We start from the raw sequence: 16,415 nt of genomic DNA, 5'->3' as shown, positions 1-16,415 counted from the left end.
CTATTTCGATTGGTCCCCCCAACTCCCACAGTCTCTATATAAATATGACGTTTGTCTACGGTTGTTTACTTTCAACCTTGTGTTGGAGGTGTTTTCCCTTCGGTTCGCTGAAGAGGGCCACTTTGTGGCCGAAACACGCGTGTTCGACGCACTTCCTAGTTGCTTTTTACCTGTGTCCAGATTCTCCCAGAAGTTGGGCCCTTTTGAGTGTGTGTGCGTTTCTCGAGTGCTTGTGTGTGTGTTTGGTCTGTGCCATCCACAGAGTGTGTGCTTGAGAATATCCTGGAATCTTTAACGGGGTCTACTCTACAGCCTCGTGAAGGATTCCATCTCCATCTGAAATTCTTTAACAGGGTCTCACAGCCTCGTGAAGGATTTCAGACAGGATAGTGTGCGTGTGGCTGTGTGTTGGTCCCTGACGCGGATTAATCTCCCGTAAACCGCCACAGAGTGTGTGCTTGAGAATATCCTGGAATCTTTAACGGGGTCTACTCTACAGCCTCGTGAAGGATTCCATCTCCATCTGAAATTCTTTAACAGGGTCTCACAGCCTCGTGAAGGATTTCAGGCAGGATAGTGTGCGTGTGGCTGTGTGTTGGTCCCTGACGCGGATTAATCTCCCGTAAACCACCACAGAGGGTATTCTGGTCGAGAGGTTGTGGTTGGTCCCTGACGTGATTCCCGTCACACCAACACAACAATTGGTCTGACGAGAGATTGGCAACTAATCCTTACGGCCATTGGAGTTTTCTTCCCCTTTCTTCTTTATTGAGAGGCCGTAGAGCTCATTATTTCTTGCTAGATAAGGAACAGTTCAATTCAATTAGAATTGCGGATGATAAGGCGTTGGTTAGTCAGTCCGTCGAAGGAATCATTACTTGGCGTCTTGGATCTAGTTAACATTACTTGGTCCAAAGGATTGGTGGGTCATTAATCAATATGGCATTAAAAAAAAGGACACTCTTGAATTTAATCGTTGAATAATACAGTGGCGCAACCACCTAATTTACAGGAAGCCAGAGGACTGAGAGCGAGTTACGGGTGATTAACGAGAGGGGAGGCTAGGAGTAGGAGGAGTGGTGGTGAGAGGGGGGTTTCGAGGGGTGAGTGCTATGAGGGAGAGTCGACAGGAAGAGGGAGGGTCCCCTAGTGGGCAAGGTTTAAATTTGGGCCCAAGTATACGTCTAGGAGACAAATGCATGCCGAGGGTTGTCAATTATAGTGTTGTGTCTGAGGAGGGCAGGAGAAAATAATTGGGACATTAGAGTCACTGAAGGAAATATTGTGGAGAAAGACACGTTGGGATTTGGCAGGAAGGCTGGTGCGAAAGAAGGGTTGGCTGGAGGCAAGGTGATTGCATATTCGAGTTAAGGGGTGTGGTACATTGGCAAACGTAGGAGGAGGGGGAGAGGTGGCAATTTAGTTGGAAAATTATATTGCACAAGGTACAGAGGGGGAGAAGAGTGATGCAGGAGAGAATGCGAGAGCTGTGAAGGGAGGGAGTGAGTTGTGACGATGTGCCCTGCTTTATATTTGGGCCGATCGAAAGGTGTCAGCCTGAATTTGTGAGTACTGCAGGATTTTGCGTTTTATGTATTTCAATATGCCAGATAGTTTGAAGGAGGCGGTTGCTCCACTGAACATTTCAGAATAGGTGTGAGCGTCATTTTTCATGTTTCTTGCTCTATTTGTGTTGGCCAACGCCATCTCGTTCCATCAATATATATATATATATATATATATATATATATATATATATATATATATATATATATATATATATATATTACATATATATATCGTATATATATCCCGACCCATATATATATATATATATATATATATATGGGTCGCAGTAGTCCAGGGGGAGAGCGTTGGACCACTGACCGGAGGGCCCGGGTTCGATTCCCAGGCAAGCCTCTCTGGGCACCTGCAGCTACACCCGAGCTAAGTGATTTTTCGGGCACAGATCTTCCTGGGAAACGATAACCGGCACAAGAAAAGGAACTAGCCCCCCTACCCTGATGTGTGAATTGCACACGCCGTATAGGGCTTAGTACTGGGTGAACTCTACAACTCTACAATCACCCACCAAACCGACCTTCGAGTTGATTGCTGTGCTTATGGTTAAATATATATATATATATATATATATATATATATACACACACACACTCAATAACGCACTCATGTCCTGTAAATAATAATTAAAATAATAATTTCAGTTTTGAAATTTTGGAGCAAAAGAAGCGATCAGCAGGACATAAATTATAAAATAAAGGGTTCAGTGCTACGGCAGATCAAGTTAAATATTTGGGGGTGTCCTAACACCACGCCCTTCATGGGGTATGCATATCAGGAGAATATGTGGATCCGCCTTAAAGAGACTTGGCTTCATTAAACGGGTTGTGGACAAATGTAATGCGACAATTGAAGAAATATGTCATTTCACTTTAGCTAGGTCACATTGGGAATAAGTATTTGGGATCCTAGAGAGAAATCTTCGATAAAAGAATTAAATAAATTCTGAGGAAATCCGCCAGATTCGCCAAAAATTCTTACGATAAGAAGACGAATGTGACAGGCATTTAAGAGGAATTAAGCTGGGAGCCACTTGAGAAGCGAAGAGAACAAGCGAGATATAAACGTCTATCACGGTTCAGAACGCACGAGTTTAACTCTGACCCAAATGGAATTATTATGGCCTCACACTATTTGGGTAGGTTAGACCACAGAGAAAATATAAGGGAGATAGACTCCAATAAAGACAGATATAAATACTTGTAATCATCCTATAAGAATATGAAATTACAATAATAAGAAATCGAATAAATAATAGGAATAGTAAAGAAAATATAATTACTACGGGCGAGGACAAGATTAAACGCTGCGTAGCCATCTGGTAAATTCGTAGGTACATGTGATTGTGTACGTTTGCTACTAGTACATGTATTTGTTTGTGTTTAAGTTAAAATGAGCTATTCATGAATATGTTCGTCCGAGTGGGTGTGCATTGGCATGTTTTTGTTTATTTTGCATGTGGTGCATTGTATTTTACAGGTAGTGTCCTAACACTCGCAGGCCACATGACCTCGCAGCGGTTTGCGCGAGAGTGCATAGATGTACCTGAGGATGTCGCATATGCGATGAAACCGGTCCCAACTCAATATTTGGATTTTGATTTGTCCGACATGCGCATCGAAGTTTTCGACTGTCCACATGTCTTGCGGGGTCCTCATAGACGTGGCCTTGGGAGAGAGGAAGGGGGCTCCTAACTTCACTTATCAAACTAACCTCCGATAACTAGTGTGTCGGCGGCGTGGCTCGAGGGACAATAGACACATAAGAAGCGAGTGATCCTTATCAATCCACAGATTGAACCTCACACAAAACTATTTGTCATCGAGTCAGCAAAAAAACTTATCAAAAAATACCCTGCCAACAAATTCCATTCGAGGCTAACGCCTCCGTGTGGCGTCGGTGGGATATGATTGAAAAATTCTCGTCAGGCAGTAGTAGTATTGCGCTCGCTAGGTTTCGCGATACTGTCATCAGATACCAGAGGGATCCAGGTTCTCTCTAGTGGAGTGCACTTGACGAGTCGCCATTGACGGAAGTCCTCAACTGATTTGCCGTTTCTTTCTCCGTTCCAATACGACCCGTATTTTACATCCGGCATGGCCAGGGTTCGTTTCATTGATATAAGGAAGCTCATTGCTTTCGACAATAACCCCCCCCCCAAATACATGATATCAAGAAGAATAATTGGGTCACTGCGTGGAGTTGCCAATATGTTTTCAGAGAATTGCCAATAATTTCGTGATGCGTCAGCATTTTTGACCATGAACGAGCAGCTATCGCCCATCCGTGGATGGTGTTCTTTCGGAGTCTATATGCCAAACAAAACCAAGAAGTATAGAATCAAAATTTGAGGCTTGTACATAGCATTTATACTGTTGTAATTTTTATGTTCACCTTTCAAAGATTGGCAATGTGGGGTAAACACAGCAGTTCCAGTGTGCCGTGAAGTGACTGTGCGAGTTTTGGTATGTAAGTGGTCGTGACGCCACTACTGACAACTTTTCCATGGATTTTTCTCTTGCAGAGGGACTTTTGAACAATAAAATAAAAACGGTTAGAACTGTTAGAAAAACATAGGAAATGCTTGCTTCCATCTTTGACTTCAACTTGTAGCAGAGAAGTTTATGTTCTTGTTTGCCGAAGACCTCATCCTGGCTTTGCATACCGAAACCAAAGAAGTGTATCGTACACGTAGTTTTGTCGTCCGTCCATCACGAACATCATATTTCAGGCAAGGATATTAGTTTAAAGGCTTGTACATCTTTTTCAATACTAAAAATAATTCTTGATATGGTAGAAGTGTTGGAATACAGATGTGTATGGGGCGATGAGGTGACCAAGAAAAATATAAATAGATTACTTCCTACTTTCTTGTTTTACTTTTGCCTCAACCCTAGAAACACCTAGATTAGTTATTTTCTTTAAGCTGCTAGTTGCATTCCATTCTTACTAGTCACTAATTTAAACGTTTTCTATTTATTCTAGATTGGAACCATTAGAAAAAAAAATCTGTCAGCTCAGGAGGAAGGTCTCTCTTTGAAAAGTTAGGCCCACAAGCACATTCGGGTGTAATTCTGCACCAAAGTAGTAAGAAGATGGCTATTAGGATATTTTGCAAACATCCTCGATGCCATAGCGTACAACACTTTTGTTACTTTGCAGAAGAATGACAATATTTTGGAGGAATGTTTGCAAAATCCTAGGAGCCTATTTTTGAAAAATTTATGAACCCGAAATAGGCACTGATGAAAGAAACATTGGTGGAAAAGACAAAAGAATTGAAGACACCAGAGAAAAAAATGACCAGACAAACGTTTTTCGAAACCTTAAGTCGAGAGGTCGGAAAATTTCTCCGGTAATACTAAAACCTGACGTAATTAAAGATGAAAATGAAGTAAGCGAGGTAAGCGCAGCATCTTCTCTGGGGGAAAGACAACACTTAATTCACTTCAGCATATGACAAACACATCAAGTTTTTATCCAAGAACCACTCCATACAAGAAATCCGAATATTACACATTGATTACATTCTAACACAATTGAATCAACTAAATTAATCAAATGTTATTAAAAAGAATTTTATTTTTGAAAAAAAAATGTTTGCATTACTCAAATGCTTTCCTTGATTAAAGGTAAATGTATCATTTTTATTTTAATACTAAATTATGCATTTCATTTTTCGAATATACACAATGTTTTCACCCTTTTCTGTATAACTCCTAATCCTTACTAATTTTCATTCGGGGATCGAGATGGTGCGGGGGCTCACGTACTGGCTTCCCACCCTGAGGGCGCGGGTTCAAATCCCGGCGGTGTTGAATATTTTTCAGAGGTATCTCGATCCCTACTTGAGGTGCTTTGTGGAGGGCACTTTGGGTGAGTACGCCGTCCGTCGGATGGGACGTTAAGCCGCGGACCCCTTGGCGCCTTTCGTAAAGAGTAGGCTAATGCCGACGCCGGGTTTCTCTCCACCCTTCATCCTTTCCTGTCCATCCCCTATGGCGCAAATGACCTCAGCTGTCGGTCGCCTCCCCTCAAAACTACTACTAATTTTCATTCAATCCTTACCAAGGTGACACACGCTTTTTAATAAAAAACGATTGTTAAAGACAGAACCCTCTGCGAACCTGATCAGAATTTGAAGTGGCACCAGTAAGGGCCGTCTTTCGAGGGTTAAAAAACCATCGTGATAATTAATGAGGTTGCATCTAAATGTCATGCACATGTGATTTTGACCAAATTCTCTGTAATTGGAGTGATAGCTGCACTCTATCAAATGATGATGAACTTCTGCTACCACTATTCACCATCTCCCACCACGACCACCCTATCTTCTACCTCCCCAGCCCGCGCAAAATCTATTTACGTTCAACGCAAATGTGCAACTCGCACAACTATAGCTGAGTGCTATGCCTAGATAACGTTCATTATATTTTAGGGTCGAGCAAAAATAATGTTCATGCACATAAATATTCGCTCTTTCCTCAGGCAATCAGGAATGATACTAATAAGAAATAGGAAAGACATTCGAAGTACAAGCGAGGGTAAAAATGAACGCTGCGAATAAAAATATCTGGTACACTTGTGAGTGCATGTGCTTATGTGTGTTGGTTGCTAACATGGGTATTTGCATGCGTACGAGGAAAAATGGATTTTGCATGCATATATTCGTCTGTGTGGGCGTGAACTGTTATAATTTTGTTTGTTTTGCATGTGGTTGCATTCTGTTTTACGGGTGGTGTCCTCACACCCCCGCCACACGCCCTTGCGGTGGCTTGCAGAGTATTGTGCAGATTCATATAGCGATGGGATAATTTAGAACAGGTGGTTAGCGAGTAAGTTATTTGAAATATTCGCCGAAGTCATCGAAGCCTAACATTACTTCAGTGCCGTTGTCATCAGACGACAAAAATCATTTATCAATGAAATTTTGAGGAAAAATTCATTTTCTTTCGTAGCGTTTATCGCCAGCCGTCAACAAAACAATCCAAGCATCCCAAGGCGATACAAATTACGTCATGGCTCACTAAATTTGGGGTAGATTTCAGTTTTAGAATTTGGGCTGGAGTTCCGAGTAGAGATATTTAATGTGTGCACAAAAGATCTTTTATGTTCCAGAACCTCTCGTCTCATTCGTCGGTATTTTTCATTTTTCCAAGTACGTTTGAAAAAGATCTGAAAAAATGAATCTATGCAAGAATGGTAACATATTTATGACTGCCTGCAGTGCATTAAAGTATCAACTCATACCTGATGCCGCGAGGAATTGCAACGATTATATACGTCGGATGGCGATCTCGACAAACCTCACGTATATTAAATTGACTTCATATAAATGATGAGAGAAAAGATGCCACAAGCAACTCACCCTCCTCTGTTTTGATCAAGTCAGACATCCAACGATTCACATATTCAGGTAAATTGGCAATATCCTTCTGCCCAAATTTAAAGGCAGCTCGGGAGGTTTCCTTTAGTGGTGAGGCAACCGACTTGCGATTGGGTCACTAATTGCAAATGATCTCAGCAGTACAAAATACACAGAAAAGACTTGTCATAAGACAAGAGAGTTGAACGGACGTTTCCAAATTATTTCTGTCTAGATTTTTTGTCATAATTATTTTAACCCTTGTGATTACAACCAAATTACATAGGGTACACGATTGTCGTCTTTGTCATTTTTTTCCTTATTTACACGACTCAAATCTATTCCATGGTATTTTTTTTCATTCATGAATATAAAAACCACATGCAATTTAGTATGTACATGAATATAAAAACTGTGTGCCACATGTATTTTGGTATGCGTTGAATCTTTCGTCTCAAACTGAAGAGAGAGCAGTTTAATCCTTATCGAGGCTGTACAAGATTTACATAATATAAACGTACCATCAAAATCAGGCAAATTATGCCATAAACATTTTGTGGATTTGCTATACCGGCAATGCACATCGTTTGCAAGGATTTATATTCACGGCATAGAAAGGACTCCAGAGAAAAAAAATAAGGAGTAGTCAAGGAACAAGCATCCCTATCCTGTTCCTTCCCTTTCCTCGTTTGCCTAACATTCTCCCCTCAATTACAATCTTCAACATCCCACTGCCGGTCAATACCCCCTTCATCCACTTTTCCTGCCTCCATAGGATTTCTCCCAACAAACCCCTCTCTTCGCCCACCATACCAAGTACTTCCTCATTTGTTTTCTTCTCTGTCCATTTCCCCTTCTCCATTCTTCTCCACACCCACATTTCAAAAGCCTAATATCTACGCCTATCACCCTGCTCCAATGATAAAGTTTCCACGTCGTACAAAACAACGCTCCATGTCAAAGTTTTTACGAGTATTTCCTTAACATCCTTACTCAACGTCCCTGTCATCAATTCCCCCCTCCTTGTTAAAGCCTCTTTACCTAGCGCAATTCTTCTCCTTAGGTCCCTACTACTTTGACCGTGTTGGTCCAAAACACTACCGAGATACGTAAACTGTTCTACCTGCTCCAGGTTTGACCTCCTATTTTAATGTTTAGCTTAACCTTTTTCTTTCTGGAAAATCGCATAATCTTGGTTTTATTAATATTGATTCTCAGCCTATATCTGTCGCACTGAATTTCCAATTCACTCAGCAATGCTTGCAGCCCCCTGGGCTGACTGACAAACTAAAGCTTGGTCATCAGAAAACCTAACTGATTTTACGTATCCCCGCCCACTTCCATTCCTACCTCCAGTTCTTACCATGCCTCTTTAATCATTTCCTCCACATACGTTGAACAGCGATAACGGACAACCATGCCTTACACCTCTTCCTAGCACTGCCCATCCAGACTCCCCGTTCCCCACTCGCACCTGAGCAGTCTGAGCCATCTACATGTTGCGGATTAGCCTCCTGTCTCTCCAATCTATTCACATTTTCTACAATATGCTCATTAGTGTTTCCCAATACACTATGTCAAAATCCTTTTCGAAATCTACGAAACAGGCAAATATTTTCTGATTGTATTCTATATTCCTCTCAATTAGTGAGCGGTAGACATACCTGTATATGCGTGGGTAGCAATAGTGAGCTGTAGAAATATATGCATGGATAATTTTTCCCTGGACAATCTTTTTCCAAGTTCTTACTTTTGTATAAGTTAAGAATTGTTCGTATTTTGCCGTCAAATGAACCATGTATCCAAAAAAACAATGGCACCACACAAATCAAGACAGCTCTCTTCCACTGTATTTGGATTTCACGAGGAAGTAACACTATGCTCACATGTACCCAAAATATAAACCGTGATTCCATTATCTACAATGCATGCAGATATGACTGTTCACAACGCTGCTCAGAAGAATACCTTAACAATAATGTATTACAATCAACATAAAGCTGGCGTTAGTACTATGGATCAAAGGATTACCAGTTACACGACGGAACGTTGGAATGGCCGCTAGTAATGTTCTTCAAAATGCTCAATATCAACTCTTTGGATTCATACATTATTTAATATAAGCATACATTTTTGCCTAAAAAACGAACCAGCAGCGTAAATTCATGCGTTAGATGAGCGAAGAGCTTGTAAACCAGTCATTGAGAGCAGACTTCAAAATGTGTAAGTGATGCGCCATTACAACACTAAAATAGAAACAAAAAGAGTAATGGGGCCACAAATCATTTCCCTGGCTGTTCAAAGTCGTGAAAATCCCAGGGATATATCTAGTATAACTAAAGCTACTAGCTCTAGTCATTTTTATTCATCAATCAATTAGAAAACGAAGGAAAACGAGGAAAATTTGCAGTCATTGTCACCATTCGGTTTTTCATTGATAAAGTGTACAGTTTCCAAAATTTCAGCAATTTATCGATCCAAAAATGTTTATTCATAACAATTTATTGAGCACTCCTTGCAATGCAACGACTTCAATGTGTTTGAACCATTCGCCTTGACCGGGAGCCCTCAATGCCCGGCCGAGTGCTTTAGCCAGTTAAGCTATCTCGGCGTCCTCTAAATCCCGGACAAGGCGAATGATATTTTGTCCTTTGAAACATTGGCATTGTAATGTGCATTAGCGGATGGCTCCGTTAAAAGTGTCTCCCGCAGTTTCCAGAATATGTCGAAGAGCATTTCATTGTTAAATAACGCCCTACACTTATTTAAATCGGAAAAAAACAATTAACAGGAATTATTAAATCACAATTACATTTTTTGTATACTGGGTACCCGAGTACCCCGGATGTGACTAGTACGCTGAAAAACTTAAAAAGCTTGCAATTTTGACATAAAAATAATAGTCGACATCTGTTTTCATGGTTTTCTCTTTCAAACAGACTTTAATGACAATCCAGAGGTTCGGGACGAAATTATAGCTATAGCATCAGGTTCATGCATAAATCTATCGCTTTGGGCAGCCGGATACCGAATTATGAACACAGGAGTAACTTAAAAATTCACACTTATCCAATCACTAGTTGGCGTCACCTTACTGTGACTGAAGTACGTACATTGCACTTGTTGCTGGCATTTCTTTTCCAATGAAGCTTATTCTTCTTTGTGTCCGATGACGCAACCACGTTTGCATGCAGCTTCACTCGGGGATTCACATACAATAGTTTCTGTAGGGAAGAATTGATAAAGTTTGCATCAGTACACATATCCATATTTTAGTAATTACTCTTATGCTTCCGAGGGACTACTTTTGCTAAATAAAAGTTTCCGCGATTAGCAATTGGCTCCAACAAAGGTGTACGCGTAGATACAGTGATACAATCCTGTAGTACACCGGATTGATAGTCCTCATTAAACAGTGTCTTCAAGGCTCCAGCACCCAAAAAAATACGTGAAACCGTGTGATTTAGACCAAATTGTGACGGAGAGAAAATTAGTGCTGGTTACATAATAATGAAAACGGCTAAGTCATTTGGGAATAGCGATACACAAAACGTATGTTTTTCTTCATCAACAAGGAATGTATTCCACAAAGTTAAATACATGTTTCGAGCAGCATACCAAGCCAAAAATATAAATCACCACTCGGGTCACTCTACGTATGATGAATATCATGAAATACCAAACTCTCCGGGTTGAAACTTATTCAATTAAACGGATATGAAAATGGAAGTGGAGCAGCAAAACTATGGGCACGGAATGCTAGAACAATGATGAGGTTAGTGGAGCTAGGACACATCAAGAAATGAAGAGAGGAATGATAAATGGACTCTTTTCCTTTAAATGGCTTGTAAATAGTGAATATTGGGCTGATAATGCAGAATAATCATCTACGGAAAAACAAGGAGTTGCCGCTGGACTATTAATATTTAGAGGGAATGCAGAAGACGTAGAAGAGCGATAGAATATCATTGGTGGGGAGAAAACATGACCTATTTATCCGCATTTAACGTGTTCATGGCCACGAGTAGTCACGTCTCGGACACCGCAAGTGTCAGATTGAATTATCTGAGACGCCAATAATACGAGACAGACGTGGACAAGAAAACATCTGAGAGCAATGGAGCATCGAAAGGCATCGGTGGATGGAATAATACAGACGAAATGGGGCTCAGGGATTATGGTCTGGGCAGGAAGAGAGGATGCGAATTCGGCGCAAAAATGACGAAAAGGACGAGCTTAATTCTGGCAAGCACCTACCCTAGTTCAAATACAAGAAAAAAAACATTTTCAGTAGAATAAATCATATATGTGGTAGATTAGAATCAATGCCATCAATTAAATTACATTATAGCTAGATAAACACTTTAAAAAATCTTAAAATTTTACTTTTACTTTCAGGGAGAGATACATATTCGAACTATAATTTAATATTAATGATACGTAGACTATGATAACATGTGAAATGAAAGAAATGAACTGTGCTTTCAGCGGAATAAAAAGGTAGAAATTCTAAGTCCTATGTTGGGATGGGGGCATGAATAGAGGAGAAATGTTGGAATAATATAAAAGAAGAAGCAACAGAAGCCGTAAAATGAGTCATGCTTCCGATATCTACGACAGTAATCGCTAAAGAATGACTAACTTGATCCACAGCCAATGCATGTGTATCAAATAGGAGCATAATTGCTAGACTTCGGGGAATATGAAAGAGATATTTGGATCGTAAAAGTTAGTTGGAATTGAATAATTTTTTTTTAATTTCACAAAGTTTATCATAATCTTTAAGATGAATGTTCATAAAGTTGAGCCCGATACCAATGAAATGGAATTAAATCCATAAGAAAATAATTTGTTATCACATTTAGTTACACAGTACCTACAGGGATGGGCCCGTAGTAAATATTTGCCTTGTGTGTAGAATAGCTTGCAAAATAAAGCTAGCAGAATGAATACCATAGTCTGGAAACATTTAAGATATGAGTACACACGTTACACGTGTGCACGGCTCGTTTAGAATAGTATAATTTCTTTATTAAACTTGCTGAGAAAGGGAAAGGAGGAATCAAAATAATATACTTGTACGAGAGATAATATGGCATTGGAACCGTGCCTATTATTCCAATATAATTTCATTATTCCGCCTACAATTCGCTGCGTAGATCGTTGCGTCAGTTATTGTTATTTTTACTTCTCATCACGACGTGGATTATCTACAGATGTTGCTCGTTGCTGAGTTTCACATGACCTATGTTCTTCAGAAATACGTCAAGACATGAGAGAAGCTTTTCAAGGCGGAAGTAAATTCTGAAGGGCGATCATTTCAGGTTGGATGAAGAGCTGTAGCGGCCACTGGTCGCGGTCTTTCACGGAGCGGATTCCCCCGGGATTTGCAAAAGTGTAGGCAAACAAGCGCATCCATTTAATTTTGAAAAAGAAAAAAGATCATTAGAAGATTAAAATTGCAATTAATTTTTCTTTTATTCACCAAGGTGAATTAAAATATTAGACCTCGTCACAAATCTGCGCATAAAATACCTATGGCCAAATGCCCATGAATCGTATAATATGATGATCTACGGTTTCGGCCCTGAAAGTCACTTTCAATGTGGTAACTTGATCTTGACAAGAGTAGGTCTTTCACAGGTATCTAACAAGATTCCTTTGGATGACATTTCTTCTTGTTCAAAATAAATATAATTACGCTAGGGAAAGGAACTATCAAACTGCAAAACTCTACGATATCTCATGTTTCTTAAGTGTTTCTAAGGAAAGTTTATGGGAACATTCATCAGGAGTGATGACACCTAAGTTGTAAAACCTCATCGAAAATATACCAGGGTGACAATAAATGAGTTAAAAAAATGTCAAGTCCAATTTTTAGCTCGGTGTAGCTACACGTGAGAGGTTACCATGAATTACATATTAGGAGTGTTTGCAAATAATAAAAATAAAGTCACAGCACTGAAACACATTCATAGATTACATTTTGAAATCATGAATTAAAATTTGTCTTCCGAGTTACGAGCCACAATTTTAGAAACAACATGTGAGATGTCATACAGCATAAAACATGACACCATGATGTTACTTAAGAAGCCTTTTCATTCCAATATGAGGTTACATTTTGAAGCGTTGATTTTTCCATGCGCACGCATATCGTATCATTTAAAACAATATGTTTTTACCGATTTAGACGCAGGTGTTTTAACTGTGAATTTAAAAAAAGAATTGTAGATTTTATCCACTTAAAAATAACAGATGCAAAACAAAATCCATTTAAAACTAAGTAAAAATTTAATCGAAGTAGACCTGTGTTATAAGAAGGCTGGGAGATCCCCTGGGATAGGGCTGGAAAAATGGTCCAAACATTCGCTTCCAACAGCCTCTGGGAAAACTTTCGTGTTTCACCCGAAGGAACCACAAGGCAAGAAATGTGGGAGGAGACGCTTGGGGCATAAAAGATTAATGTGAAATGAACGCGTTTGGATCCGCGTATACCAAATCGCAAAGATCGAAGAGCTCATGCGATAATATAATTGAAAGAAGGCAGTCGAAATAGATAATATTCCCATTTTTAGCCTTTGGCCAAGAAAAGGAGAAATAACTAACGCTAAAAAACAACCAAGGTCAATATCGTTAAAAAATTATAAGTACTTAAAGAGGGTCAATTGTGGCGACTGAAACTGGTTACGTTTGCTTTCGCATGCGTAAGTCAGGTAGCCCTGAAAATTCGAAGTACGATATAAGAATGAAAATCATATCCAGTATTTTCGTGAAGTTGAGTTTGATTTTTAAAAGACTGGAAGAACGTGGGATCCACAAACGGTATTTACGGATACTATTTATGAATACAATCCGCATTTGTTTCTTTTTTTCATTGCACATTGAGGAGGCATTCCGTGGGCACAGTGTGTGGAATCATAATGGGCAGGTAGGAGACCCATCGACTTACACAAAATTCGCGGGTTCGAATCCTGCTACGGCCACTGAGTTAGTGTAATTATGTTTATTTTTATGTTTATCATATGCTCTTGTTATTTTGATCACGTCCTATGCTCTTGTTTGTTTCCTTCGGTTTAGCTTGTGGGTAGAAGTGCCATAAGTGAGGACGATAAATGGAGGAGAATCGTTAATTGATAGATTCAGCAAGGCAAGGTGTTTGGTTAACTCCCTAGCTGTCAAAAATATTAACGCAAAAGAGACGGTAAGAAAGGTGTGACTGGAGGGGATATAAGTGAATTTAGGAGTTAAATTTGATATACAGGCTGCATTCTTTTTAAAATTACCACAGAGAAAGAAAATATAATGTAAAATGTTATATTGAGCAAACCCATTACACACATATTTCATTTGATTTTTTATCAAGACCAATTTGATAATAATTATTTTGTTCTGGCTGTGACCGAAAGAGCAGCTTGAAACTACAGCGACGTAAAAAATCAAACCACACAAACATGACTGATAAATAGTATTTCAGCAAATGTATTAACTTTTAATGCACGGATTTTGCAACGATCGGTGTACTCGTGGCAAACTTTTTCGGAATTTTACGCTGTGTATTGAGAGCATTTTCAGAAGATTCAATTTAGAATGCACCTCTTTTGGTCACAAATACGACTACGCAAAAATCTTTAGCGTTTACGAGAGCATTCCAATTTTCTTCAACTTCCAAAATTTCAGCAAAACTCAGAGCGCATGGGCTCGTGCTCCTTTAGTTCACAATGTCGACACGGAATCATTTACAGGGTAGGACGTGCAAAGTCTCCGGACTCTAGAAACACACTTATCAAGTCTTGATTTCAATAACCTCACTTCACACTCACGACTGCACATTTTAGAAATGCAGCAGATCATTCACACAAATCCTTTGAATATATCATAGACACCACGTTTTCGCACTGGAGAGAATGGGGCACGCAACTGTGCTGTCCCGTCCACATCCACGTGCCTCCATTCCTCAAACACGAAACACGCTCTTCTTGGCACATGACATATCTTCGACATTTAAGTTTGAAAAAAATGTCGAAACTAGCTGCCTCATTTCATTAAATTACGAATTTTAATTTGAATCTGCAATAAAACTGAGCTTAAAATATATAAATATAATTTAAATTTAACGAGGCTAAAATGTTATCCAGACTTTTTTCAAATCCAGCTTCCAGCAGCCAGTGATAATTTCAAGTTTTGTCGGACGAAGAGCACAAAAATAATGACTAACAAACCAGGTGTTTTGCGTCACAAATAATTACAGTCTTAGCTTTGAATATTAATTTATCAACTAAATTAAAAAAAAAACTAAATCAAAGGAAAGAAATATTGGGAGCGCTTTTCATGTTTAAAATATGGAAGCAGTTCAAATCATAAAATGAGAGATTTAATAAAAATAGACCAGTACTCACTTCAATGTCCGGAGTCTCCTTGGATAGTTTTGCAGACATCTTTCTTCAATGCTCAGAATTCTGCATCTGCCGGTGATAGAAACCGCGAAGTAGACGTTTAGAAAGCTGTGGATGTAGGGAGACCGAAATGAGCCGCCAGCGTAATCTTATCAACGGAGTTTTGATTTAAAAAGAGGAAGATATCATTGATGCAATATACATGGAGGGATTTTTAGAATGGATCGGGGACGGCAGAAAAATAGGCGCATTTGGCTCAAAAATTGGCCGAAATGACCAACATTTAGAGCTGTTCTTCGAGAGATAAGTCCCGCAGCGACCCGGAAGGTTCAAGGAATCGTTCGCCTCTGCAAACCCGAGGCGTAGGTCTCCTCCGCTGCTTGGGCACCTCAAAAAATAGAAACTCTCCTTCGGGATGCGCGGGTCAGATAGTCCCGGAGGTTTTTTTAGCGTCCTTGCTCGAGAGTGCCCAACTCATTTCATCTGGTGGTAGCGTCAAGCGTGCGTCACACGTGAAGTCCAAGGTCCCTTGAAGCCTTACGAAATAAAGCAGAACGCATGAATGTGAAGCTCGCCGCTATTGGCCCGCTCGCTACTAGCCCTCATTCGCCGGCCGCGGGATGAGAGTGGGGAAGAATTATTTTTTCTTAATTATTTCTTCACGCCCTACGTCCATCGCCTATGCCAATGGTTTTTTAAGCTCCATGTTTCACCCGGAGCCGAACATATTAATTGAGCAAGGCGTGCTCGATCAGCGCGGAAAGAGAGTCGGGGCTCCTGCCTACCTCTGTCCCTCACAGTGAATGAGTCACACGTCTCCGAGTGGATCGGGAACGCTGTTTACCTCTGGACTGACTCCCAAGGACATGCCGCGGCGAGTCCGCCCGTTCCTGTCAAGTTCGCAGTTGGCCGAGGTCAACATCGAAATATTTCGGAAACGGCCCGCATCGGAAGGGATCTCTCTCCCGTTCTCTCCTCCTCTCCGTAAACAAATTTCTTTATGGAGGGCGCTTCGGGAAATTTTAATGTTCGCGAAATTCTAGGTAAATTGCACGTGATTTGTTCACATGAAT

General features: G+C 40.1%; 1 long non-coding RNA gene across 2 annotated transcripts; it reads right to left on the bottom strand.

Moving 5' to 3' along the window:
- Positions 1-10,059: 10,059 nt before the first annotated feature.
- Positions 10,060-16,142, bottom strand: LOC139700746 (uncharacterized). 2 transcript variants are annotated; one of them, XR_011703873.1, is made up of 3 exons: positions 15,620-16,142; positions 15,346-15,450; positions 10,060-10,170 (listed from the first exon to the last, which is right to left on the bottom strand). It is a non-coding gene; the product is annotated as an uncharacterized lncRNA (long non-coding RNA). The 2 variants fall into 2 exon arrangements; XR_011703872.1 differs by having other exon boundaries at positions 15,624-16,142.
- Positions 16,143-16,415: the final 273 nt, after the last annotated feature.

The sequence above is a fragment of the Hetaerina americana genome, unplaced genomic scaffold, assembly GCF_022747635.1.
Source record: "Hetaerina americana unplaced genomic scaffold, ioHetAmer1.1.p SCAF_109, whole genome shotgun sequence".
Taxonomy (NCBI): Eukaryota; Metazoa; Arthropoda; class Insecta; order Odonata; family Calopterygidae; genus Hetaerina; species Hetaerina americana.
This window is presented reverse-complemented; position numbering and strand designations above follow the sequence as displayed.